The following is a 7491-nucleotide window of genomic DNA, read 5'->3' as shown; positions in this document are numbered from 1 at the left end:
TTCCAGGGGGAGCCTGCCAACTGGAGATCCAGGGAGATGGGGCCAGGGAAAAGAACACCAAGTCTTAGGAAATTTTCTCTCTCTCGCTCACTTCTGCACACCTCTGTCAGGGCAAGACAGAGAGAGGCCACTCTCTGAGGAGCAGAGTGGAAGGCTGCTGGGAAGAGCCCCAGGGACATAGAGAAGGAACCAAAACAAAGCCAAGAGCATGTTGGTTTGTCTTTCCCATCCAGAAGTCAGGAGCTCTTGTCCCCTCAGCTCAGGTTAGACCAAGCTGAAATCCAGGTTCTCACCTTAGTCCAGCAGGGCCTGCACATGGAAGCTTCCCTGCAGAGTCAGCCCCATTCAAGGTATGTTTATTTGTGTGAAACCAAGCCTGTTCACAGTGTCTCTTTCCCTCACCTGTTAATAAAAACTTTTTGCTTAAAACCTCTGCCTGTTCTCGGATCCGTGGATTTGTCAGCCTCTCCGCTCTGCAGGTATTACTGGCAGAGTGAGAGCAATTTAACAACCCGATGTAGCATTCTTGGGGAGGGGTTTTGCCCAAGAAACCCCTCTGGGAACCGGATCTCTTGCGTTGGTGGCAGCAGACTAGATCTACCAGGTCTTGTCCCACCAAGCTGCAGGTTAAACCGATTGGAAGAGTGGGGGGCGGGGCAGGGTGGGGCGGGGCGGGGCGGGAAGGGTTCTTGGCACTAGGCATCACTGTCCTGGATCAGCAGGTGATCGCTAGAAGTCCCCCTCCTCTTTCATGGCAGATGCCTTCAGAAGTAATCTCTGCTGTGGCGATTTTGGGATCAGCAAAACTTTAGGTTGTAGCAGTCGCCAACATCTGTGGCTGAACAAAGCTGCTCAAGCTGATTGAAAGCCATGTCTGGAGCGAACCCTGCAGCTAAATGAAATGAGACTGCAATTCAGATCGTTCTGTAGCATTTTAATTTTGTAAGAGCTCAGCTTAATGCAATCACGACATCTCCCTTTTTAATATCCATCTGTTTTGATGCAACTTTTGCTATGGCGATCTTGAGAAGGCAAAAAACAAACAAAAAGAAAGAACCCCATCCCTAAATCCCAATTGCATACATCAGTTTTATCACAGAAGACAAGCCAACAAGATGCCTCTCTGTAGGACGGCTCTGAGCTCAGCAGCATTTTCCCCTCTCACTCCAAAGAGAGTATCGGCTCCCCCTTTCTTGCTACTTTTTTTTTTCTGCAGCACACACTTAGGTAAACCTATCATCATGTTACCATAAATCTACTTCCACAGAAACAGCAGGGATTTGCACTGCCTTTGAATGCGGTAACATCCTCTGTGTGAGCACTGCAAACTCCTTCCTTTTCTCTCCCCCCCCCCCGCCCCAATGCTTGTGTTTGGACTCTAAATTAAACCTTTCATATGTCAGCGTCACCTACAAAATTGGAAAATCTGCAGAACTTGTTGTGCTGTGACTTCTTTATTATCTCTGAGTAATGCAAATATACTTCAAAGCAAGGGAAGCCAGGCAGCCGAAAATAACTACTGTTCCTATTAGAAACTCCTACACTAGTGTTGTCATTTTCCCCCCCTAAAGAATGAAATTAGATTGTTGGCTAAAGAACATTGAGTCTGTTACCCTCATTTTTTTTAATCATCCTTTTCGTGTAGTGCTCACAGAAGGATTTCTTTCAGGTCGATAAGATGCGACGCCGTGGCAGCAGCTGATAATCTCTGTATGGTGGAGACAGTAGGGATTTTTGAAGATCCCAATTTTTGAATTGGGAAGAAACCAGTTCATTGGGCAGCCTTGTATATATAATACATGGCTGGAGTTGTGATCGTATATTATATTATGCAGGTGATGAAAGGGTGGAGTACTCATCTACATCTGTACCACTGAGAACTGTTGCCACTTCGATAAGTGTCTGGTCCAAGCCCTAGTGCAAAGGGATGCACAGTCTTTTCACACCTGTGCTAAAGATATGCAGTATAAGAGCAGCCACTGGCACCAATGTGTTTGTGGCTGCCCTCTACCCCTGGGTTTATTTTATCTTATTTATTTTAAAAGCTTTAATAACCCTCTTTTCCAGTCCCAAAAAGAGAGGTTCCAGTGGACATTTTGAGACAGTGTGGAAGTCTGTTCTGGTCTATCTTTGAAAAAACAAAACAAATTAGTATTCCTCCCCCCCCCCAAGAAAAAAATTGCAGTATTCAAAATTTATTGGACAATAAATTGTCTTTTCTGCACCTTGAAGTCACTGTTTTAGTTTGTGTATTTAGTGCCTTCCCTCTTTCCCGATCGCCCAATTACAAGCAGGGAGATTGGAGTTTGTATGACCTGGCCGGAACACGCGAGCCCCTTCCCCTGCAAGGGGATTGGTAGAGGGCTGTGGTTGGGGGGAGCAGAGGTATTTTAAGGACACAGCAACAGCCCCCCTTCCTTCTTTGCTTGTGGACACTGAGCGGACACCCACCCGTTACGTAGTCTGAGTTTTGTTGGTCGCCATTTGGGGCTGGGTAGGAATTTTTTGCTGCTTGTCAAGATTGGACAACGACAGGCAGTTTTTTCACCTACCCCAGACTGCCATGGGTACGGGGCTGCACCCCTATAAATATAATCGGTCACTTTATGTTGGCAGGTGGTGCAGTAGAGCTGTGCTTGGGACTTTGGAGTACACCTTCAGATAGCATAGACAGGGCAGAACCCAATAGCAGTCCTCAGGGGCTCAGCGGCACGAGGACATTGACTGGGGTCCTGGCCGGGACCGCGGGGGTCCTCCTCAGAGGCTCAGTGGCTCGAGGTGGCACAGCCCGCGGTCCGGCTGCCTTCCCCTTATGGAACAGACCTGAATGAGCTGTGTCGCCCAAGAACAGGGCGCAGCTTGGAGTCGGGTGCACGTCCAGCCTGGGGGACAGATTTGGTTCTGGGACCGCCCAGTGGTCCCACCTCCGCACCACAAAGGGGTTTTTGCTGCTGCTGCAACTGCAGGTCTCAGCCTCCTTCCTGTATTAAAATGCTAATAAAGTGGCCCTTTCTCCCACGTGTGTTGTCTCGAGTGTTCATTGGACGGTGCCCAGACAATCCCTTGTTGCCTCCTATTCTTCACAAATTGCAGCTCTGTAAAGACAACCAAAACTGCATGGTGTGGGTGTATGAAGGCAGTGTTTATGGTGGAGAAGGAGCAAGGAGCCCTTCAGTTTAATGGATACCATTGTGGGCCTCACTTGCTCACAGAATATGAAGACCATATCAGAGGTGACTTACAATAGCTGTGGTATGGGAGCAGAGCACATTCCCATTATATTCCTTAGGACTTACAGCCCAACCCGAAGGGTGTACTTTGCCAGCAGGATGCATGTTCTACTGGCACAGCATGTTCCGGCTATTGCAAAAGCAACTCAGTAGGAGAGCACAGCCTGTCTGATCCCAGAAGCAGTGAATGGCTGGGTCTCTGGGCTGTCTTACTGCCTCAAGTAAGGCTGCATAAGAGATTGGAGGGAGCAGAGGAAGGGCAAAACAGGAGAGGAGATGGATGGAACAGGGTGGTGATGGGGGCAGGAAAGAGAGCAAATCAGGCCCAAGAAGGGGGCAGCTTCAGCAGCAGCAGTGTCTGCTACATCCTGCCCTCCTTCCTGAGCCTGATCCACCTTCATGGGTCAATAAGGACATGCTTTGGCGAAATCTCTAGCATAGGTCACTGGCATAGTTAACACTCCAGGCCTGCATGGATTCAGTTCATTGCTCCAGGCCTTCAGGAGCTTATTCCAGGGCAAGGGAATAAATGTTCCCTTACCCCCCAAAAGGCCTCCCAAGGCCAAAACGCCCCCATGAGGTTTAGCAAATGCCACATTGTCACAGTGGCATCACTGTGCAGGGAGTTGCAGTTGGATTGGGCTGCCCATTAACCTGTGTACACAACTGCAGGTGCAATGCTCAACTTCCTTATGCCCAGTAAGAATTCCAGGCTTCACCCATCTCTTCTCTAGAAAATCTTCTTGGTCTTGGCTACATCCTTAGTACAAATCAGAAGACATTAGGCAGAAAGTGCATCCCTTATTTCCCTATTGGGATTTGCCCACTTTATTTAATTGATGGGCTTGTTTGCCTCCCCAAATCAAATGAAAAGCACCGAAGTTCATTTCCATTTCCCTTTCTTCTGCTACCAGATGAAGGCAGTCATGTGACATGACTAGTTGGCTTTTGCTCTATCTAGACCTGAAGGTGTCAAATAATGGCCGTTTGCCAGGACATGAAATATTTTCCCTGCCTCTATCTCTTGGAGACCAGACAGCTTACACCAGGGGTGTCAAACTCGTTTCATACCGAGGGCCGAATTGCATTCATGGTGCCTGCTAAGTGCCGGAAGTGATGTCATTAGGCAGGAAACGCTGTCACTAAACAGGTCATAACCAAAAATAAGCACTTTTTCTCACTTAGGAATTCATTAGCTACAAATGTCAGAAGAGAAAATATGCAAATCTTGATCATATTTCAAGATATTGGAGAACCAAATTTTCATGTGGGCTGCCCTTTCAGCAGTAACACCTCAGCACTACTCAGCAGCTGAGAGCCCAAGGGCATGATAAAAAGCTTCCGCAGGTCGCATCTGGCCCCCGGGCCTTATGTTTGACACCCCTGGCTTAGACAGCTTAGAATCAGCATGGATTGCTTAGCCATCCTCCCTGTTTTTCAAGTGTTTTTCTTTTGTGGACAGTGACGCTGAGAATGTCTCAGTTGCCTTTGGAAAGATCAATGGAGGTAGTTCTCCCCTTGTGCATTGTCTGAAGAATGGATGTGTTTGCCTTCTTCACAGTGCATGGGGACTCCAAAAACCGAATCCTCCCCACCTTCTTATTTGAGGGAACAGTTGGGGCACTTTCTAAGTGGGAAAAAGTTGGGTCTGACGTGCAGTGAAGGACTTTAAATGGTCAGTGGGCGGACATTTGGCTTTGCTTGCCCTCAAGTGACCACACAGAATATGACCCAATTGATTTCTTTCTGAGTGAAAAAAGCCAATGCCTTGGGATGTCATCTAATAGTTCCAGTTACACATGTGTGACACAGTTACTAAGTCTCAAACCAAACATGCAAAAATCCACATAGTGATGGGCGTTTTCCACCAAATAAGCACAAACTAGGAAGCAATACTCATAAGGGTTTCCTTATCCCGTGGTTTCATGATATGGAATATCCATCATATGTGGAGGAGAAACTCGGGGCATTTATCAGCATTTTACAAGTCCAGGTGTTCTCACCAAAATTTACTGAAATGTGGAGCAGTGGACACATTTCAGAGAAGCTGAAGGGACATGACCTACCACTGGAACCTGGACACATGCTGGAGCAAAAACAAGGAACTTCAAAGCAACTACAAACTGGTCAACGGGGACAACAATCATCCTGGACACTCCAGGACAAACATGCCCTTCTTCAATGTCCTGGACATGGAGTGGTTGACTCCCACCTCAGTGGCTCAGGAGTGGTGCCATGGAGGATCTGAGGGATGTGAGGGAAGAACCAGATGGTGAGGAAGAAGTGGTCCTCAGCCTGCTGCTGCACATTGAGAGAGTCTGCCTCCCCACTGCCAGGAATGTCCACATTGGATGAATTCTACAATGCCATGGGTGATGTGTTCAGCCCACATTCATCAATAAGTCTTCCCAATAGGCATTAGAGGATACAGGTAAAAGTTCCCTATCACATGTGGAGAATGGCTTTGAAAGATGGGGAGGGGCTGGCAGTGAGGGGGGGTAGAGAGAGCTGTGGGGGGCAGGCCTTTTGGGCATCTAGCTTACACCTCCAAAACCCATGCTTTGCACAGTGGTGTTGGCAGGAGTAGATATTCCTGTGGAAAGAATGCCAGCACTTGTCATGGCAAGAACCTGGTCAGGATCATGCAATCAGCTATTCAAAACCTTTTTCAACTTGGCAGAGGTCAAGCAATGGAGGCCACAGACAACTATGATGGAGAGGATGCAGTATCTGAGGAGTCGGAAGAAGCAGCAGGGGGCTAGAGTTCTCCCAGAAGTTCTTCCAAGGGAACCAGAATTTGCGTGAGAAGCTCACAGAGCTTGGACTGAGCATGAGCAAAGAGACCATGACAGGGACTCCCAGAAGTGGGATGTAGAATGGGAGGGGGGGGGATCCTGACAGTGTCGGTGAAAAGATAGCAATGAGAATATTCCTGGATTCCTGGGCCTGCAACTGAGGAATTTGGAAATGGGGGTGGTGGGGGGTGGTGGTGGGGGGTGGTGCCAGGAGTCTCACAGTGAGAAAGAACATGGTTGGCAACCTTCAGTCTCGAAAGACTATGGTATAAGCCTACAGCACCCGGTATTCCCAGGCGGTCTCCCATCCAAGTACTAACCAGGCCTGACCCTGCTTAGCTTCCGAGATCAGACAAGATCAGGCATCTGCAGGGTAAAGTGGAGTGAGAAAATCAGCCAAAAATGTAAGTATGAAATCACTTGTTCTCTAAGGCTGCAATTCTAACCACACTTTCCTGAGAGTAACCCCATTGAACAAATAGGACTTACTTCTGAGTAGACTTGGTTAGGATTGTGTCCTTAGATGCACTGACACTTTCTCCAGACTTGACCTCAGAGTAATACAAAATACACAGTGCCACAGAGCCAGAGTAATATTTGGTCACCTTAAAGTGGCTTCACATTTTCTCACTTCTCCTCGCTACATTCATAACTGTAGAGATTTCAGAAGTCATGCAGTGCTCAGTAAAAGACTGTGACTGGAACTTTGGCTTATATATTTAGGGGGAAACCTATGACTTTTTCAACCTATCCATCTCCTCCCCCTCCACACAGTAGCAAAAGAGAGGAAAATGTGATGTTAAATCCAGGGTTAGGAACTTGACTAGAGTCACAAAAATGTGTTTTTTGCTGACTCGTGGACTCGTGAGTCATGTGCGTGGAAGAACTGGAAAAACACTTGAATCAGGGCCCCCCTGACTCGGCACTTGTCCCCACGTGTGCAGTTTTGAGCCTGCCTGTGTCTAGGTGTGCTTGCTTATTGTTTTTGTGGGATGACAACCTTGTGGGGCCATCATTCAGACCAGGCAAGAAGCAGGGAAGTTCTAGCCAGGAGGCAGGAAAGGGTTAGTTTATCCAAGCAGGAGCAGGGAGGTGAGAGTGAGTTGTTTTGCCCATCTCTGATAGGGAGAAAGGAACCAATGATCACTGGACAAAGGATCGGTGTTTGATATTTTCTTTGGTTGAGGGAGGACAGGAGGAAGAGCCCAAGGGGGTTCTTGCCTTACAATTGGCTGGAGAAGTCCAGGTAGAGGGAAGAAGGCAGGAGAAAGCTCTTTTCCCCATTTCTGATAGGAAAGAAGGAACCCATGATCATTGGCCGCAGGATGGGAGGTTTGGTATTTTCTTTGGCCTGAGGGATGGCAGAAGGAGCCCAAGAGAGTTTTTGCTTTAAGATTGGCTGAAGGGGGAAAAAGGAGGTGGGGAAGCGGGAGGAGGCAGTTTGTAGCAATCACATTTTCTAACCT

General features: G+C 47.9%; 1 pseudogene; it reads right to left on the bottom strand.

Moving 5' to 3' along the window:
• Positions 1-6296: 6296 nt before the first annotated feature.
• Positions 6297-6414, bottom strand: LOC136656216 (5S ribosomal RNA; annotated as a pseudogene).
• Between the last annotated feature and the right edge of the window lie 1077 nt (positions 6415-7491).

Source organism: Tiliqua scincoides, chromosome 6 (genome assembly GCF_035046505.1).
Source record: "Tiliqua scincoides isolate rTilSci1 chromosome 6, rTilSci1.hap2, whole genome shotgun sequence".
NCBI lineage: Eukaryota > Metazoa > Chordata > Lepidosauria > Squamata > Scincidae > Tiliqua > Tiliqua scincoides.
This window is presented reverse-complemented; position numbering and strand designations above follow the sequence as displayed.